General features: G+C 38.8%; 1 protein-coding gene across 1 annotated transcript in view; it reads right to left on the minus strand.

Annotated features, from left to right (window-relative positions):
• The window catches only part of acap3b (ArfGAP with coiled-coil, ankyrin repeat and PH domains 3b), a 65,985-nt gene that overhangs the window by 38,534 nt on the left and 5,378 nt on the right, over positions 1-22,073 (minus strand). The window lies entirely within an intron of this gene.

A 22,073-nucleotide genomic window follows, 5' to 3' on the forward strand; every position in this document is an offset into this window, starting at 1 on the left:
CATCACTTCACAAATGCGACACAGTTGCACAGTTGCAGCTGCTCATTTCGCCCTGTTTATTTTGCCATTACTACAAGCTTAGATCACATAATAGTAAGCATTCTATTTAACACTAACAGAAACGGTTTGTTACTAAAACAACTCAGCTCAGATTCCATGCTGTGAATACAGTACGTCTGCCAGGCTCCAACAAATTCCTCAGCTTTCAGTAGCTACCAAACACAAAACTTCACCACATGAGCAAAGAATGACTCAGTAGCTTCCCACTGTAAGCATGCGGTTAAACATAATTAATATCAGTTGATGTTCAGAGCAGTTGGAGCTCGGTGGATAACGCTCTGGAGGTAGTGTTTAGAAGATTGTTAAAGCTGATATTTGGCTGCTAACTGCTCAGCTGTATGCTAGTGTTGTAAAGCATCCTTTCTCAGTTGAAAGTGGGTTGGAATCGTCCACTAAATAAATAGTGTTAGATTTAAAGGAATCTCAGATTATGTCCTTCAGCCCTCCGTCAGCCTTTCAGCCTTTTATCCCTCTTAGGTAAACCACACAGACAGTCGCAAATTCTACATAATATACTACAGCTTATAAACACAATTATTAGGCAGGCATGACGTTACAGAGGATCATAGACCAGAGTGCAGATTATCGACAGACAGATAATCACTCAATTATACCACAACAGGTTCGGGATACACCGCACCAGGGAAGAAAGAAAAACACTTACCCTGGTCCGGAGTATGCCACTTCGGACACCAATTAGGAATGTTATCAAACATCCGTTATATGATATATGTACATCACGCATATAGGAAACATAGTGCAACCCTGTTTTGGCAAACTCAACCCGACAGAATGGCTGGGCAAACTTTGGCGCTATGGATTTAAAAGTATCTGAAGCTCTGTTGGTCCTGGTGGTGTTGGCCCAATGGACAAAATTATATTGGTACCCAACATTGAGCAAACTTAATGGATGATGCAGGCCCAATGTTCGCCCAAACGTCAGTTTACTACCTGGGATTGGACTAACACAAAATACAGATGCACTTTCTGTTACACAAATTGACAAGAACAGGTGAAAGCTCAGTGTTTACATTTTATAACAAACTTTACGTGGGAGTTAAGGTAAACTGGGGTTAGCTAAACTGCTGGCTAGGTTTGTTTACTGTTTATTCCTGTTTAGTGTTTAGCTAGACTTATGTTGTTGGCTAATGTTCTTAATATCTGGCACTCCTTGAAGAGAAAACATTTGTGTGAATTTATGATACTGTTACCTTTGACTTAGGTTGATATATGATAGGTTATTAAGTTACTTGATGAATATTATTGTTGCTTTTTTGTTTGTTATTTTTACAGCCTGTGTTTGGTCTAATGAAAGAGTGTTATGTAGCATTGAAATGGGTCATTTCATGGTGCAATATGCATAATGATAATAAAGTTGACTTTGCCTTTGAAATATATTCTTACCTAAAATGTATACTTTGTGAGTTTATGCAATCTTTTTTCTGATATTGCTCATATGAATAATAAAAAAAAGCCCTTCAAGCTCAACTCTGATTGATCATTATTAGACATGTGATATGGGTATTAGATACGTGTCAATAGCAGTAACATGCTGGCTGCTATGGTTTCAGATCATTTCTGTTCAAATGTATATTTAGCCTGCACACTTTAATGAAACTGAAGGAAAACCGATTCACATAGACTTACAGAGTTACAGAAGATTATCGAACAAATCTCACCGCTACAAATGTTATGTGTTTCTGTGAATTTGCCCATCAGATTATCTATGATGTACCTATTCTACAGTTAAGAGTAACAGTGACTACTTCCTCCCCTGTCATATTTTTAATACAACGTTGCAAATGATGTAATCTCTCCAGCTCGGAGGTCAGAGATCAAGTGAAGTTCCAGCTGTCCTCATTACACCTCCTTGACTCTAAGAAGCACCCCTTCATTAACCTCAATTATGGGCAAACACATGCACAAAAGCACTTACAAAATAAAAGAACATGTGCACTCAGGGGTCGGCTAGCACGGCAACCATAAAGGCCGTGGTGGGGTGGGAGTGTCCTTCTTGCTGAGAGCACTTATAAAGTCATGAACAATCAATAATACTTACTGTGTAAGTTTAATTATTTTCGGTTTATGCGTTGTATTCTTGCACTAAACCCCCTACTGATTCCCCATTAAAAAAAAGAAACCTTTTTTTTTATTAGGATGCATGAATTATATAGCACTCCATGCAGCAATAAATCCATTTAGGAACAGTTTAGATGCCTCTTGTGTGCCGTTGAGTGCTATGCATAACTGCACAGTGGGGTACAACAGTTATGGCAGGGCCCATTCCTTGTATGTGTACTAATTATCCACACAGCATGGACTCAAAAGTTCGAAAGCTGACTTGTGGAAGTCTGTGGAACATAATACCCGTACATAAAGTCACTAATTCCTTCCATACAAGGATGAATCTGGGGACAGGGTGAGTATGGACATCGTTCTGTCCAGAGCAGCACTTCCAAGACGTGTGGTATTGACAGTGTTTTTGTTGTCTAATTCCCCCAGCCAAATTCTGCATGATCTGGGCTAAATAGTCTAAAATGATAATGCAAAAAATAGTGCCCTCACTCCCGGCTCAAGTAGGATTTAGTGGTTGTGGCCTATGCCGGTTTAGCCTTGACGTCCAAGACAGCTGAGAATGAGAGGGAAAAGCAGCTTGGAATGCAATGCGACTTGTCAGTTTTGAGACAAGGCTGCATAGATGTCGCATTCCTGTGATTTTCACCTGACTACAGCGCAGACAGCTGAGCTGAAAAGACCTCAATGGTTCTCGAAATGCCATGTAGAGATGTCTTCAGATCCTTTCAGTCAAAAGAACAACTACATATTACATATCATGGTAATGTCATGATAGGTGGAATGAAATCTGACAGCACTGTATATCATATGAGATCTCAGTTACACTAACATTGATCTGTACCAGCTGTTGCTTGAACCATACTGATCATATTTCACTATTATGACCTGCTGTAATGCGAAGATGATATAGATACCATTATCAGCATGTTAAAGGCATACATTCACATCTGTGTGAAAAACTAGCAAAACAACACAGTGTTGATGAGAATGAGAATGATGATGGTAATCATGGGTGAAGGGTCTCGGGATTGCATCTCTGGTTCAGCGGCACTGTACGGCCTCCCGGCCATCTGAGACCTATTCTTAGCCCCATGTGTCTGTACCACATCTCAGGACAAAGCTTGCATATTGTTCAAACCAGTTGAATCAGGCACTTAAGAGTCCATAAGATTACAATACACAGTAGAAATTTCTTATTATAACTGCATCATGGACCTGAGCAAATACCTTTATATTATATTGTGAAATTCAGGATTTTTGGCACCCTTTAAAAAATAAATCATATATATTTCAGTATATATTCCTAAATTATGCATTTCATTTTTTGGAAAAAAAGACTGGTTTCCAAAAAAATAATATTGGCATCCTATATAGACTAGTATGATTATGTTTATATATATATATATATATATATATATATATATATATATATATATATATATATATATATATATATATATATAAACATAATCATACTAGTCTATATAGGATGCCAATATTATTTTTTTGGACAAATGATTGTGCCTAGAGCGATTGATAATTCATTACTATATATTATTTTAGTTATATTATTATAACTGCAATTTTTCATTGATTTTAGGAGTGTCTATAAATTTGCCACATACATATTTGAGAGAAATGTTTATTATCTTATATGATTTTATGCTGTTTTATACAATAATGCCAATCATTCTGGAGTTCACCGTATAGTTTATGTTATGGTTGGTGAAAAACATTCTGATTCTGATAAGGCTACAAGAACAGCTGCAAGAAAATGCAGAAAGACAATGCTGCCTCAAAGTAAAATCAGTTAAAAAAAATAAAAAGCTAAGACAAAATCGAACAAAAAAAAACCCCCACAATGTATAATTTTCTTTGGTTTTATTAACATTTTATTTTGTAATTTCAAGAATTTGTTTCATCATCATCAGCATCATCAGCATCATCCTCATCCATTAAACACTATGAAAAAAAACATATTACATGTTACAGATCAGTAATTATTCTTCCTATTTGTGACTGCATCTTCATTTATTGTTTTTTAAATGAGGAGAGCAAGTTTCTCTGCTTGTCTGCGGTGCAGTTCTGACCATTGTTTATTTTCAAGGTTCCTAAAAGGGCTCTCTGTCTGCTTTATCACAAGTTTGTTGGTGGCCCTGACTAGCATGTTTTTACAGGCAGTTAGAGGGAGAGTAGGAAAGTGTTCATGTGTGTGTCCAGTCTCAATACTAATCCTGCGAGACTGAAAAATATCCGAGCGTCCATTACAAAAACATTTTGCATTTAAAGCAAACAATTTACTCTGAGCTCAAATCCTGCTTTTGCAATTTCTGCTTTGGAAACACTACATAACTAATTCCCTACCCTTTCCACTTAATTAATTTGGCTCAACGTCCTTGACCCTTTTTAAACTGAACAGACACATGCACTGTTTATCAACCCTGCCCCAGGCAAGATCTGACCTTTGAGTCCATCCAGAAATTCATTATTCCAGTGCCAGCTGCATGTATCCTATACACCCTCCATACCATACTGGGAACACTGGGAAGCTGCACTGGCACAGGACAAAGGCAGAACACCTGCACGTGGTTAAAATGCTGCGTTGTCTCAGCACATTCCCGCATCCGAGCGGCTGCTGGAACACTGACAAAGCCCGGGCTGTTAGTAAACGACCTCAATTGGCTAAAACAGCGGCTGATTTCATCCGCCTGATGACTGGGGCCTTCAGGGCGAGGGCTGAGCATTTTGCTGAACATCGATCTATATTCACATGTGTCTGCTCTTTACAAACCTCTCTTTATGAGCAGGCAAAACAAAAGTGAGTCCCTTTATCTAAAAAAAAAAGACAGAGAGAACAGAGGATCTCTTTTTTGTCAGCAGGCAATACAAACTAGTTCAGGGAGAGAAAACTGACTGGTATAACCAGTCAGCAAAGAGACAATGTACTTCCAGGGTTTGCAGTAAAGGCTTTGTATTGCAGGATTTACCGTTCAGTTGTTACCACTCACAGCTCTATTGTAAAAGTGGTGTCTTGCGACTTTATTGTCAAAAAACTGAATACACGACTACATAAGACTACACAAATAAGACATAAGATCCTTGCCATGGTGTGGTAAAGAGCACTGGAATTGTAAAAAAAAAAAAAAAAAAAAAAAAAAAGGTGTTGGGGTCACAATAAATAAATCAAAAAGGTATTAGGTTAGGCGTGTGTTAGAGCGAGGGTACTGTCAAGAACTGGCTGTGAATAGGAGGAGGAGTAGCAGAGAACAAGCAGGTAATGAGTGAGTGGTTACACCTGTGTATGTTTAAAATGGAGTGTATTTATAGGCTGTTGTGTTGCTGTGAGAGTCTTTGACCTGCGACGAGGAGTGTTGCCTAGCAGGGTTTTACAGCACAATGCTATAATTTCCAATCAAATGAACACCTCTCAGTCCTATAAAAACCGAGCGTAGGTCAGCGGCTCATCATAGTAATGACATACTATTGCATTCACCTACAGATTTCCAATTTAATTTTAGTGATACAAATAACCATAAAGATGACAGGGGGGCAGGGTGGCTTAGTGTTTAACACGTTTGCCTCGCCCCTCCAAGGTTGGGGGTTCAATTCCCACCTCTGCCCTGTGTGTGCAGAGTTTGCATGTTCTCCCTGTGCTTCAGGGGTTTCCTCCAGGTACTCCTGTTTCCTCCCCGAGTCCAAAGACATGCGTTGTAGACTGATTGGCATTTCCAAATTATCCGTAGTGTGTGAATGTGTGTGCGATTGTGCCCTGTGATGGGTTGGTACCCCGTCCAGGGTATCCCCCACCCGAGTCCCCTGGGATAGGCTACAGGCTCGCCTGTGACCCTGTGTAGGATGGTACAGAAAATGGATAGATGGATGGATGGATGAAGCCGACAGAACATCAATATCACTTACATGTGTGACTCTATAGTTTTATTAGCTGTTTGATTGCTTCTGTTAATTTTACGATGTTCCACACATTATCAGTTGCTGCTCAACTGCATAGAGCCATGAGTTCAAATTCAGATCAGATAGAATAATTCAGTCAGTCATATTTAAACCATCTAAGGTCTGAGCAACATGAAAGATCATGTCTTACATATTGCTTAATCATTTAGGAATTATTTAATGTGGAGACTTTTTTGCACTAAATCGTGTCATGACTTTCACAGTTTAGCACTTTTTCAGTTTGACCTGAGAGTAAACTATATGGATGGGTCAAATTTCCATCTCAGTTGTAGTAATGGGCCATCTGGAACTTTTTATTTTTTCATAAACTTTTCATACAGTCACCTGACACACTTGAAAGGAAAATAATCACATAGCCCTGTCTGTGCTAAAATGATATAAAGCAGCATATTAGAAATAGAGACATTTTTATTGACTGTAAACTTAGGTATCAAAAATTCATAGACCACTGAGTGTTAATATTTGATATAAATATGATATGAAAACATCATATTTATAGTAAGAAGAGGATAGGACTTTAAAGTCTTCACTTGAAGGTCTGAAAATAGTATTTTGGCTTTGCAGATGTGCTTTGGGACCAATGTGGATACAACAATACCACTGCCTCTGCATATTTTAAATGTCTCACCCCCCCCGCACACATCACCATCTATTTCTGGACCCAAAAACAGCATCTGAGCCAGAACAGGAAAGAATAGGTCCAACCAAATAAGCAATATGGAGGTGGTTACCAGCATGTACAAGTTTAGACTCTTAACTGTTATTTAAAAACCAAGCAGAAGTTAGGTCTTTTTGATAAATATATATAAGTGTGTCTTTCTCCACTGATGCACTGCTTCTTCCCAGTGTTACAGGACCAAAGCTGAATCAGAGAATTATATCTGTAAAATGTAATCCCCATTGTTTCCTCCAGCGTTACTCAGGCCAGATGGATTGAACAGTGCCCACCTCCTGCCAACTGGCCAGCAATCAGACATGTGGTTCTTTTATTCCCTTACAATAAAACAATAATGTGAATGGAGGAAACAGAGAGAAGTCAGCCAAAGACATGTCCAAAGATTATTCACTGATTTGCGTTTTGTGCTGATTTGTGTTATGTGTCCATGTTTCATAGGGAAAACAGGTTGCACACCTCCTCACATGGAACACATTTGTTCTGAAATGTTCATCACTTCCTCCAAGTGTTATAACACTTGCTGACATCACTTCAAGAACAAAGCGATACCATGAAAATTAATCATTCGGAGTAAAGATTAGCCTTAAGAAAAAAAAGAAAAAAGGAGTCATTACTATTTCCCATCGAGTTTCGTATACATAAAACATTTTTCCCCATGTAAAGCCACTCATCTTCTATGCAATGGACTCCCGGCTAGAGCCGGGATCCACTGTGACCCTGATCTGGATAAAGCACCTGAAGATGAATGAATGAATGAATTCACTGTAAAAATGTATCTTAATCGCATAAATGTAGCTCTAAGGGTGCAATTACTTGGTTACTTTTGTCAAAAAAGACATAGTATCACTCTGAGATATAGCTCTCCATCTCTCCACAAGTCACACCACATGACATCAAAGGCTGACATCAAAGCTCACGTCGATTAGCGTCACACCTTCTGTTTTCACTGCTACAATCACAGCCAGAGACCTGCGTCATGAGATAACGACAGGGATCTGACCCATGCTCCTCAGCAAGAGGCTGGGAGTCTCACTGCTGTTTGAATTGCACACAAACTAGAACATGCTAACCACAGCAGACTATATGGTACAGTGGAGAGAAGCCGTAACTGCTGTCACTCTTACAATGTAAAAGTGCAGTGAAGTGTGATACCATGAAGTATAAAGAGTGAAAAGCTGGTTTGCCATCCATCATCTAATCACCATAATGTCCTGACCAGATCCAGAGTTAAGAGAAGAATCGGCAATGTGTTTGTCATTCGTCTCCGGCATGAAGGTGAAGAATGAGAAACAAAAATTGGCACGAGATCAGTATGGTGAGTAGCTTTCATCATGGCGGAGTTCGGTGTCATCCATCAGCTATGACTCATCTGTCAGTGAATTTACAGTGAGTATGGGATGAATGGAGACATGCTGATGAGTTCTCACATTTTTCCACCTTTCCTAAATCCTACAATGGGTGGGTATGGGGGTTTGGGGGTGGAAGAAGCATAAAGGAAGTGAGACTTGCCAAACATCCCCACTGTCCTGAACAAAATCCATCCTCCTAGCCTTGTTCCTATACCTAATCATCCATGAGAACCTTCAGGGCTGTAAGCAATATTTCTCTCCACCTCCCGCTGTAGTGGAAAGAAACTGAACGAGTGAACGAGTGAAACAGGATGAGAACGTAACAAGGCCCAAAAACGATTCACAGAATGGCTCCCTCATGAGCAGCATATTTACTTGCGGGATAGTTGGGAGAAAAACCTGACTGAAGTACTCAGACGCTGGCCTTGGTGAGACCTAATCTGGCTTGTTTCCGCTCCAGACTTTTCCCTAGTAAACTGGAAGGTGGGGTGGGGGTGGAATAGCACCTTTTCCCAAAGTCAGATTAAGACTCAAGCCAAGAACAAAGTCTACTGACTGCATGATTTATAGTACATATTGACAAACCTCTACACTTGTATCAAATTAATAAAAAAAAAATCCAACCTGTCTATTTTGGCTATGCTATTCCCTATTCCTAAATATAGTCTTGTGCAAGCCAGACACACCAAACATCTACTTGTTCACTGCATCAATGGTTTATTCACACTTTAGAGAGGTTTGGAGTTTTGGTTAAATCCTAACGCAAGATGACAACCCCCTTATTTTGCAAATCTTGATAATTCCACAATTTTGGGTTCAACTTTGGCCATGACTGGTTTGGGCAGTCCTATGCTGCAACTGCTTTCTTGTCACATGATATCCTGTGCATAGCTGTCATCTGGCTGTCTTGTAATCATCCTGACAAGACGCATTCCTTTCCTTTCTGAAATACAGCATTAGTGCTAACACAGTGAGGTATGCAGCTGAAATCCTGACCATGGTTTCCTTACATAAGTGACCCTAGAAACATTGAGCAGTTTTAAAACATCCAGAAATATTTGTGCAGACTTATTTGTGGTTTCTGCCAGATATGAAGTAAAAGTATCCAATGAATAGGACAGATTAGCTTGTCACACTGGGATTAAACATCTTATTCCTGAGAATGTATTTTGCTGTGGCAGACAAAAATATCATTGGTTATGAGTTGAGATCGGTGACATGCCCCCCAAGTAATTAAGTGCTATTGTGACCAAAGACAGTCGACAGTCGAAATTTTTAATTAAAATCTGCTATGATGATCATCTGAATATCCACCAATAGGAGATTACTACATGCAAAACTACCATGCATGCTAATGGACAGGGGAAAAAATGCTTATTACCTCAAGTTCACTCTGATGAATGGCCCTTCCATTTGGTCCCTTCTTACCAAACCACAAATGGCTCCAAAATAATTTTCTCCACATTTCAAAATGTTTTCTCTAGGCAGAACTTTCTACTTAACAATATACTAAGACCTTGTCTCTGTTTATGCTAGCTTGTTTTATGCAGAACGTAGTCATTTTCTTTCAGTTAGATATTTATCATATAATCTGACAGTGTGAAAACGTTATCACACATTCTGTTATAGATTTATTGGGATCAAATCATACAGTGTGATCAGTAATAATCTTAAAAGAACACTGAAATCGCACAACGTAAAAAAACAGCTTTACTAAGATAATGCAATGGCCAGATGTGTGCTTGATTGAATCGCACATCAGTCTCTTTTTTGTTTGAGTGTCCCTACCCCTTTCAAATTAAACACTTGAGAGTCCGGATGCTCTCCAGACAAGCGTATTTTACAAGACGACCACTGAGCCAGAATTTCCCATGGGTTATACAAGACATTGGACCTTCCCCAACTCCACACTGATGGCCAACAGACACAGCAAAAAAAAAGAGACCTGAGCAAACTCTTTAGCCCTGGAGCCCACGTAAATATGATGACAGCCAACAATTTGCATTAGCCACCCAATTTGTATTTATGACATTTGAATGATCCAAGCTGACTCAGGATCTGCTGAGAAAGTGAATACGCATGAACCCAGGCGGTCACGACTGGGATTCATTTATATGTTTTATCCTCTACTGCTAATGGAATCTGTCAAGGGCTCAGGGAGGCTTTTTAATCCAATTCTGGTGTTGCCTCTGGCAGTGGTTAGTCCTTTAAATACAACAAGGCATCTGGAGAAAAATGAGGATGTTGTATATGTTGTAGAAGTAAAACAGTCAATCAAAACCATAATTCTGATCCATGTACACAACATATAAAGGTTGCTGCTTATATAGGAAAGTGTGTGCTAAGTTCTTGGTAATATTTTGCAAACCACTATACTGCAGTTTTCAATGTGCCGATTAACTCATCCACCACTAACCAGTAATCATCATTGAATTATTATTGAAATTGCACAAAAATGTACAAGTTGTCATCATCATGGCCCACCCATGTAGCACTTTCACTCTGAATACACATTCTGTGGTTTCTGCTCCATATGAGAGCAAAAACATCTCAATGCATGAGAGAGAGGGAGAGAGAGAGAGAGAGAGAGAGAGAGAGAGAGAGAGAGAGAGAGAGAAAGTGAGAACTCCAGTTTGAGTAGAAAGTCCTAGACATCATCACCTCAAAGACATCAGTAAAAATTAAAATACTAATGTGGATTAGATCAATTCAGCCACTTGCCCAAAACAAAAAGGGGATGTCTTTTATCAATCTTTTAGTAAAGTTGTGCATACTTGTTTAGTTGTGTAGGTGTAGGCCAAACTGCACTAAAAATTCCTGCCAGATTTCCAAAAGGTTTCCCCAACGCTGATTTTTTTCGTGCTCACGTACATATGTTGACATTCACAAATCAGTCATAAATTACCAAGCTTGTTCACGCACAGATAATTTGCTTTTAGTGAAACCCACAAAAGTCCATAAAAGGAAACGCTCACAGAGAGCTGAAAACGAGAAAACGCTGAAAGAACCTCCCCTTAGTGTGGCATTTGCTAAATCTTTCTCCTTTTATACAGACGCCATTTGTCCAAGTGGATTAGCTAGTCTGATTTGTCTTAATAGGGATTTGTTTTAGATTGCTTTCTTTTCAAGTCATTAATATGAAATCAGTTTTCAGGAATTTTACTTGAATTTACTTTAAATAAACGAGTGATTTAAACCTGAAAACGTAATCCGTATATAAAAACTCCAATATTAGTACCGCTTTATAGAATCGGCAATTATATGGCTTGAAGCTGATCAAGCTTTCGTTGGATACAAACTTTTTTCCCCCCAAACTAACTGAATTTTCATAAAATTTCCTCATATGTAAGTCGCTTTGGATAAAAGCATCTGGTAAATGAATAAATGTAAATGTAAATGAATGTGTAGATGCGCCTGCGAGCAATTTCCGAACACATTCATTCATATTCGGTTTGATAAATGAGGCCCATTGATGGAGAACGAAAAAAAGAGAACGAGAGAGACAAAGACCCGCTTATAACTGTACAGGTAAACCATCATCACTGCGAACATTCCTACTCTCCAACCAAGCATCATACATCATTGTCTGTACTGTTATGAACCCATTACCACGACTAAGAAGAATGTCATGAGAAATGCTCACCACCAGGCCTTTGTGAGAAAGAAACTGAGAGAGAAAAGACTGGAGCCCTACTGCTACTCTTAAAAAATGTCTAATCTTCTACAAAATGCAACACAAACTCAGAGCTCACTGTCAAACAAAACCAGGCACATACATAAGCAACTGCTGGAGAAAAGGGAGTACTGGCCATCATAAGAGAACTCTATAGAGTTCAGGATTTCTGGATCTGTGGCTAATTGTCTTGGTGGGGGTTGTTGTGCTTGGCAGAAGGAGCTGGAGCAAACAGATAAGCCTAGTTATGTAGCTCCAGTAAAGGGATGAAAAAACATAGCCAGACATGAAAACAGAAGGAGAAACTGTCGGGTTATTTTCCAGGTTCTCTCAAAACAGTCCACACAAAACAAGAACAGAACCCTGGGAGTCGACTTCTTGAGTCAATCCTCATTGTCCTCCATCAACAGTCTGATCTAGAACGTCTAATTGAGTCATCGCTTGGAGTGGATAGTAATCACACCCAACTTGTTTTCGGCCGATTCCAAAAGTCATACGTCTTGCGATGACACACCAAGGGTGACGGCACAAATGGGTGCCACATTTGTTCGACGCCTTAAAGTGATAACAAAACCGAATCTCTTTTGAATGCAGCTATTGTTCATCAGATTACGCTGCTTTTATGCCAGGTCCCAATCGTGCAACATGTGCTCAGAGGAACAACTCTGTAGAGACCCTGCGTAGCTGTGTTTCTGAGCGATTACTCAAATGCAAATTTATCATACTACTGGAAGCCAAATGTTAAAAAAACATGCAGATGTTCTCATGGAAGGACCATGTAGCTGGGGAAATATGTGAACCACTTTTTTTTTTTTTTTAAAGAGGAAATGAAGGGTCAGAATGTTTACAGCTGTATGTAAGCTGTATAGACGAAGTCGTGGATATGACTGCACATGGGGAAGGTCAGGAAGGCCACCATTCCATAAAGCACGAAACCAGAATTAAAATGGACCAAGCCTCCAGACCATCACTGTCTTTGGGCTCCACTTTGGAAATGTCAGCCCAATAAAATCACTGAAGTCTTGGAAGGAAATAAAAGAGATGGTGGAGAAAATAAACATAACGAGCTCTGTTGTTGTCCAGACCTCAGGGGGTGCTTTAAGACATGATTGGACATGGAAAGAGTAAAAAGAGTAAGACACGGGGGGAGGGGGGGATTCATATAAGTCATAGTAAAGATTTCAAGAGGTTCTTCTGGGCAGGTTTACACAAACACACAGGGTGGTCTGCAATATACTATGCAATCTTTAAAAGACATGAGTTAACCCTTATATGACCATGTTTGTGTGTTACAAGTATGTTGGGTTATAAGTATTACCAGACGATGCATTATTACCATCTAGGGGCCGTATTCTAGTCCAAAATTCATGTCAATATTTACACAAGGAAAGTTGCTCGTATTCAGAGTTGGGTTATGCAGGTTCTCAAGTTGATTTTTTTGGCTGTGTCATTCAGATGCAATTCTGGCATCCAAATTTGCCAGATTTTTCCTGAGTAGAACCATCGAAACCACTGCCTTTAAAGAACTTGCCTTTAACCCTGAAAAAAATCAGGGATAGAAAACGCAGACTGACAGACGAAATAAGATTTGCTGTCAGATGTAATACAAATGTAATATATAAGCAGGAGATAATTAAAAAATTAAAAATAAAACCGACTACTATATATATATATATATATATATATATATATATATATATATATATATATATATATATATATATATATATATATATATATATAAGAAGATGGCAATGGCAAGCATTGAAATAAACATCTAGCCTAATCTAGTCTAGAATATTGCCAATATATTCTGCATGAATAGTCCTAGTTGTAATGATCACATTAATCACTGCAAAATTGGTTTAATTTAACGATATGGCTTCCCTCCTCAGTATTCGGCAGCTTATAAAACAGCACTTGATCTAGCATGTCCTATTACTTTGCGTTTTATTTTTTTATATTGTGTTCCAAGGCATGAGATACTGAATCACGGTTTTGAAATCGTAAGGTGTGTGTAGGATGTAGATTTTATCACGCGTTTCATTCACTATTTTGAGTTGTTGAATTTATAAAATAATGCCAAATTTTTGTGGAATCAATGCATTCTCCTATAAAGAGAATGCACTGGCGGTTTGAAAGGTAAGCTAACCGAGCATTCATCTACAACACTTACGGCTCACTTTAAGCTCACAATTTTATCCATAAACCATTCAGACCTTAAGATAAGCAATGTCTCCAAATAAGATCAGATGTCCTCCGTGCGAAAATAACTTTCTGTTGAATTTAAATAATAATGTCATATTTACCTATTTAATATTGGGCTCAAAATTCATTCCGTAGATTTTGGTGAGTGTATATACAGCCCAAAACATAAACACTACCATGACATAAAGTATTGCGGTTACAAACTGTTAATTCTGAATACAGCCCTAGAGCATTAGGCCCATGTGGGTGTAGGATGGCTAGAGCTACATACGTGGCAGCTTTCCAAGCTACAGTCAGAATCAGTTTTATATGATAGCACCGTGGCATATCCACCACTTCTTGACATCTGGTGAACTTTGATGATCCCCAGATTAAAACTGCACCCACTGCCACTCTAGTTCACAGTATACACTCAGAATGTGAATCCTTAGTCAGCAACTATGCAGTTCAAGACTAGTCCCTGCCAAGCTGCTGCTCTGGCTCTGATCTAACATTTCTCCTTTCTCCCAGTGGTCAAGCTGTGCAGATCACCATCATCCAGGTCTGGATCTGAAGCGAAGCAACCCAAACTGAATGTGCTGTATATTGAGCATGCACTTCCTTCCCACCATGAGCCCATCCAATAAGAAAAAAAATGACAATACTTCAGCTGTTTGGATTTTCCAACACCGGCTCCCACTGGGCTATGCTTTGGAGATGACTTGAGGAAAACTGATGGTCCTCCAGGCTGTGAAACATGTGCTTCTGAGAGGAAAGGGGATGTTATTTTATCTTCTGGGTCTCATGAAATCCTTCATTGTTGGGTTTTTATTACACAGCAGCTCTGAGATCTAAACCATTCAGTGTGTTGGTTGTAAATGTGTAAAATGTATTGTTTCAGTCATGCTAACATACAGACAAGAAAGCTAGCACAGACTTTATTTTCATCAATTGTCTTGATGATCATGAGCATTAACTCACAATTCAATCATATATAAATCCACTTTGACTGAGTTTATCGGACTGGATGAGTTCCAGGCTCCGAAGCACATCCATGCACATTTTTCCTCCAGCATTCTTACTCAAATAACTGAACTGACAACTGAACTACATTGCCCAAAATTCAAGCATCCACTACTACTACTACAATTCTTTTCTATTCATAAATTACATTGTTTTCCTAAGATTAACAATTGCCTTGCTTGAACTTTTTTTTTTTTTCATTACAATAGCTAATCAATCATGGCAAAACAAATTTATGAATATTATAAATAGAGCCAAGCACCCCCCGTTGGGCCTTGGTGGGAAAAGCATTGCTGAGAACCGCTGCTGTTATTAATGGCAGTATTTTAGCTCTAGGGTAATAAAAAGACACTCCGGAAGGTGGGAGTAGGACACGCACACATGCACATTCACATCTGGGTCACGACAAAAAATCTGAACTGACCAATTAAACTCAACATATACAAAAAGTTCAAAATTACATATATTCAAAATAGATTAGATGGTGGAATGTCCGAATGGCAAGTCAACTAACTGGCCTAAAGAAACCCCTGACTAGCCGTGTGTAACTGTAATGGCTTTGCCTGATGTGCTTGCCTATTAATCAAATAAAGTAGGTTTATTCCTTAATACCACAACTTTGTTGAATTCTCGATTCTGATTGGTCCGAAGGTGTTGATTAATTAATTAAGCAGCAACTCAGACAATACTTCCGCCTGAAATGTTTATATTAATTAGCTAATTCTAATAAATCGTTTCTATTAACAACAGGGACTTGTATGGCAGATGCTCCATATAAACTGTGTATATAAATTGTGTAATTGTTGATATATTGAGGTTTTCTCTGAGGAGACATTTAAAAACATTTTTGAAAGAAGTCTCCAGTGTTATGGGTTTTCCATCAATTTGGGCTATTTTAAAAATACTCAACAGCCACCAAGATCTTGCTGAATTAAATCTAAAGAATGCCGTCAAACAAAGGCAAAGTGTAAGTGCAGACAGTGTTGTTACGTCCATGTAGGTGTGCCTGTGTATTTCTCTCTAGCGCTCCTTGTCATTTTCTTAGGTTCAACCTGTCTGAGCTCCTGTTGGTTCGGGAAGCTGTCAATCTTTATCAAACGGTGTGACATCAACTCCTCCGCCAGGCTTTAAAAGCACGCCAGAATGAATGCAAAGCAGTCAACTTGGCTTCTCTGTCTCTCTGCTCCGTGTTGCTCTTTTGCATCGCCCTTATCGTTAGTATTGTTTGCTCTGTGACACTTTTAACCCGATCACTTTTACTGTGCCATCTCGTTTTGGATATTGTGTTGCTACTTTTCCCCTTTGTTTTCTTTCTGGTTTTTGATGGCGTTTTCTCTGTCCAAGAGGACGGTCACGTGACTTACATAGTGCGACACTTAGGAAACTCGATGTATAGACACCCCTGGTAAAAAAGTGAACGCCACCCTTTGTACGTTTTGTATTCGTTAGCTAGAGTAAGTACTTTGATTTATAGAACCATTTCTATTGTAAGATATATTGCAATGATTGGTAGAGGGGGAGGGGAATCATGGAGTGGACAATGACCTTGCTTCCCATGCAAAGGCTGATAGACAGAAGAGCAACGTGTCTCCCTTTTACAGGGCCCAATTTTTTGGACTAGTTTCAGGTCTTTTCTGTGGTTATTGAGATGCAGTTCGGCTGGAAACTTTGTTGAAACCTGGCAACTCTGGTTAATGACATTAGGTCTTGCCGCTTCGCACACTGTAAGAATGGCAATGGTGACTGGAAAGACACCTGCTGTACCAAACACAGTTAAACAAAGGTTCGAGTACAGCAATCGCTCAAAATGAGCCGCTAGACAATATGCTGGATGATTGTAAAAACAGGTGGATGACAGCAAAAACTAGATTAGCAGGTAGATTTGAAACTAATCTTGCTATTCAAACTAATCAATCGGTGAATTGGCTGTTGGACAGCTAATCGATGTTGGGTGGCTAGCTGATCATTTTGACCCATTCCTAATGACCCCTAATGGAATGAGAAAAGGAGAGAGAACAAAAGAGCGAGCACCTCCGTCAATATCATTACACTATTCTCTGACACATACTTACTGAACATTCTGAAATTAAGACAAAGCAATGCTTTGTCTTTGAATGGATCTCACAACACAATCAGTGCTGAGCATTATTCATCCATATTGATCCATCAAGAAGACTTTGTTAAAGGATAAATACAGATAATTAAGCTGTCAAAACACACAAAGATTCTGACCCTTATAATAAATCTTTCATGTGCTATATGTACAGTAGAACCGGTCCGGTTTTGGCAGGACATTTTAAAGGCATAAACAAATCAATGACCACATAAAGGCATTATAGTAGACGATTAGAGGAAATATTTCAGGATTTCTGCAGAAGCCTCTTTGGGCTGCAGTTTGTGAGCTTTTCACATTAGTAAGTAAAACATCACTAAGCTGGATGTTTCAGATGTGCGCCACATGTTGCCTATTTAGCCTTCCTCATATTTCACTGATACATTTGTGGCCAACAAGCAACAACAAAGGAAACATTGCTGAGGTCTGCATGCAATATGGCTGCACTCTAAACAGCAACACATTTCCCTGATGCGGTGCTGCCAGAACGCCTGAGACCGGCAGTGAGAACAGCTTGACAAGCAAACCCAGTCATTTTGGGTTTTGGGAACTGAAAATGTTCTCTCTACCATGCTGCCAGTCTCTCTAACCATCTTCCCTAAGGCTTCTTGGTCATGCTAAAAATGTGCAAATGTGACGTAAGTGACCGTTCCAACTTTCTGAAAAGCCTGGGGGTTTTCAGAGGGATTTCAGACAAAATTCCTTCATAGGAACTTTGGATCTTCGGGCTGGCTTGTGATTTACAAAGAAATAGCGATTAAAGTAAACTCATAGGGAATTTGTAGACAGCAAGCATGAGCAAATAGCTCCAGATGTTAAATGGACACTGCTCTGGGTTTGGAGTCATATACTATATGTACTTTACACATGCACATATTTCAGACTGAAACTTCAAATCGAGAAGCTGATGACCAAGAGTAAAACCTCTCAGAGGTCAAAAATGCAACGGAGCATTTATCAAGAGTACTAAGTGTACATGACATGGACGCCCACACAGGAGGTCATGCATTAGCTGTAAACAGCCTAGACAAAACAATGCTGTTATCAAAACAGACATCTTGAACAGCTGATTATACCTGAGCTTGCCAAATTTTGTTCAACTCCACCAACTGGCCATTCAAGATCTTTCGTCCATGAGCAGATGCTCATTTGAATTTCCGAACATGTCATAATTGTTTGAATAAAATGAAGTCTACCATTACAAAAGGCTTTTAGCAGACTGCTTTGTGTTTACTAATGAAACACATCAAAGAAACGTGAGCGAAGAAAACACGCTTTTCTCATTTTCTGTTTTTATTCAATGACCAAATGCAGTGTGCGCAAAGATGAATCATGAATCCAGCATCCTCTCATAAGATGATTCCTCTTAGAAAAATAAAACCAAGTCCTTCATAATTATAATTGACAAAGCTTCGATTCTGAACAGCATCTCCATAGGCATTATTTTTCTCAAAGGATATTAAAACCCATCGATATGAGACCTCTGAACTTAGAAATGACCTCATCTCGGATTATCATAACACATTATCCCTAGAGAGCTGCGAGACTGAATTGGTTTTCAGGAAGCACATTGAGCATAAAACAGGCTGTCAAGCTGGTCCTCCCTGTTTGCTGAAAAACATGTGCTAACACAAGATATTGCATTTTCAATTGTTTTCAGATCCAGGTATTAAAATCTAATATCTATCAGTAGCTCAACAACGGCATTATATCACAAGGTCTCATCAATGGCATGATAACAATGATATGGGTGAACACACACACACTTAAATGCAGATAGGCAGCCGCATTTGTGAGTCCTAGTTTATTTAGTTTGTCTGTAATGCCTGAATGAGTTCAAACAGCATTTCCTCTGAACACCAAACATGCTAAATAGAAAACTCGTACCTCTTTCACTGAAACCAGAATCACTAAACTTACATTTCTGTCATCTGTCATTTTGCACAATTTGTTCGTTGACTGAACTACTTTTAGTTTGGGTTTTTAGTTTTTAGTTACTTTTACTTTTAGAACTACCTTGTTCACGGATGTGTTAGAGAAGCGTGCTGAAAAATCTCGACCGAACTGAAGATCTAGAGGTGTTTCACTCTGTGTGATCCACTTACATGACTGTCACTGATAGGCTGCATGAATCTATAGATTGGGCTAGAATGAAATCAGCCCCAGCCTTGCTCCTTCATACCATTTTGTGTATTTTTTCTACAGGAGCATTGGTGGTGCTGTTGCGCCTGGTGCCACCAAAATCCAATCCACCGTGATCCACCTTAAGACATTTGTTAATAGGAAGAAATCTGGAAGGCAAAATGAAAACCCTATACTGCTTTTTGTTTTGTTTTGACAGAGGGAGTTAGACCTGCTTGCACACCAGCCACCCCTATCCATAATGAATTACAGCAAATTCCAAGGCAGGAACGGAAGGCGTTAATAACAGCATACTTTATTTAACAATGAGCCTTTTAATATGAAGATATGGTCATATGATAAAGAATGGATGAGCTCATCATTCAACATATTCCTGTAGTGTGACTCACCTGACAAGCAGTTGCAGTGTAATAAATATATATATACACACACACACACACAAATGCACAGTCTTCTGGTGTTGTGTGGGAGAGGAGACAAAGACGTCCTACCCTCATACAATCCACACTTTTAGTCTGGAGATATGTAGGGATTACCATGGTATAACAGCCTGAAGCTTAAAGACGCTGACATCATGAGCCTACTATTCTGATTTCTCTGTGTTTTCTTAAGGGTCTACATGAAATACACAGAGCTGGTATTGTTTATGTAAAGCTGTGAGATTTGTGTGATGTAGCCTGTTGCAATGAGTGGCTCCAGGCCAGGCGTCAAGTCTCGCTGGATATTTGTGCTTCCTGAACTGTTTTCCAGTCCGTATATGTTACGTCCACATTACACAAGAACGTGAATGAATGCTGAACTTGTACAATGTCAGCTAAAACGCTGGGTTCCTGCATCCCTTAACAACCTCTGCCTTACAAAAACCAGGGATCTCATTAAAACAAAGCATGTAGAATATTTCCCATGAAAGGTCCTTCATGAAAAGTACTTTCATGGAAGGAAGACAAAAAAAATCCCCAAAATATTCAACCAAAACTTCCGACAAAATGTTAAAGTGTATTATTCAGTAACTATTATGAATTATTAAGTAATTACATTGAAATTAGTGACAAAAGGTATGTAAATCATGCGCATGTGAGTCCATGTCCAATGACTCCTACACCTAGAGAACGCCCCTAACTCTCCTTATAAAGTGTGACACAAGCAATATTAGGGGCTAATTAACTTATTAGCCATTGCAATTTCTCCAAATGGATACTTATGAATATAATCTTAATGTGCATGGGCAGGCATTTACAGGCATGAAATCTTCCAGATTTCTGTCCAAATATAATTAATTTAGTACTTAAATTAGTAACTCGTTAAACAAATTAGTTTTATTAGTGAGTAGTGACATTAGACCAACAAGCTGAAAGTCACATTGTACAGATAGATAATATTCATTTTGTAGATAACTGTTTTCCCAATGCAGTAAGACTGATTTATCTTTACATATATATATACACACAAATATATATATATATATATATATATATATATATATATATATATATATCCATTATGCATTTCTTCAGCTGCGCAACTGTACAGGGCCTTCGTCGCCTTATTTTGCGCTTCAAAAATCCACACATTCTCAATCGGAGACAGGTCAGGACTGCAGGAAGGGCATGCTAGAACCCGCACCCTCTGCTTACACAACCATGCGCTTGTAATCCGGGGAGAATGTGGTTTGGTGTTGTCCTGCTCTGGATGGCAGCATATGTTGCTCAAAAATGTGTACATATCTTTCTGCATTAATGGTGCCCTCACAGATGTGTATGTTACCCTTGCCATGGGCACTGACACACCCCAATACCATGACAGGCACTGGCTTTTGGACCTGACGCTGATAACAGCGCATTCAGAAGTGGTTTTCGGCCTTGTCCTTTACACACAGAGATTTGACCAGATTCCTTCAATCTTTTAATTATATCGTGCACTGTAGAAGGTAAAATGCCCAAAATCCTACCCATTTGACTTTGGGGAATGTTGTTCCAAAGTGTTGGATTATTCTCTGACGCATCTCTTGACAGATTGCCGAGTCTCGACCCATCCTTGCTCTTGAAGCACTAGGCCTTTTTTGGAGTCTCCTTATATACTATGATTAGACAATTGCCTCACCTGTTTCACATCACCTTCTTATTTCAGCTTGTCACATCACTATTAGTCCTAAATTGCCCCTGTCCCAACCTTTTTGGAACATGTTGCATGCATCGATTTCAAATCGTTACCTTCAAAAAACTATGCAGTTTAAGTAAAACATCAAATGCCTTGTCTTTATGTTTTTTGTTTAAATACACTCCTCTTTGGTTTTTATATATATATATATATATATATATATATATATATATATATATATATATATATATATATATATATATATATATATATATATATTTGAGTTATAGGGAATTTAATATTCAGTGCAAGGCAGTAGAAACTTTTATCCTTGTTTTTAGTGTATGTCACTTTTCATTTCTGCTGTGTACTTCAGTTTGGTTTCATCAGTCGTGTTGGAATTAAATGCAAAAAAAAAATCTTTTCAGTTTGGGTATATATAAAAATATCTTCATGTCGGTCTCGGTTTTCATAAATTCCAACGTAAGATCAAATCAATGGAATTTAAAATCAAATCTGACCATTTTATAAATAAAGTCAGAGTTTTCCCATAAAGCATCAGTCAACCAGGCAGCCTGAGTTAGATACTGAAGTCTAGGGAAGGAATGATGTTAACATGAGTGACTGTGAGTGAACACTACCTGACCTTTAGTGAATTAACATCCATAACTGGAGCACTAAAAAGCTAAACACTACTATTCCATC

Source organism: Ictalurus punctatus, chromosome 21 (assembly GCF_001660625.3).
Source record: "Ictalurus punctatus breed USDA103 chromosome 21, Coco_2.0, whole genome shotgun sequence".
NCBI lineage: Eukaryota > Metazoa > Chordata > Actinopteri > Siluriformes > Ictaluridae > Ictalurus > Ictalurus punctatus.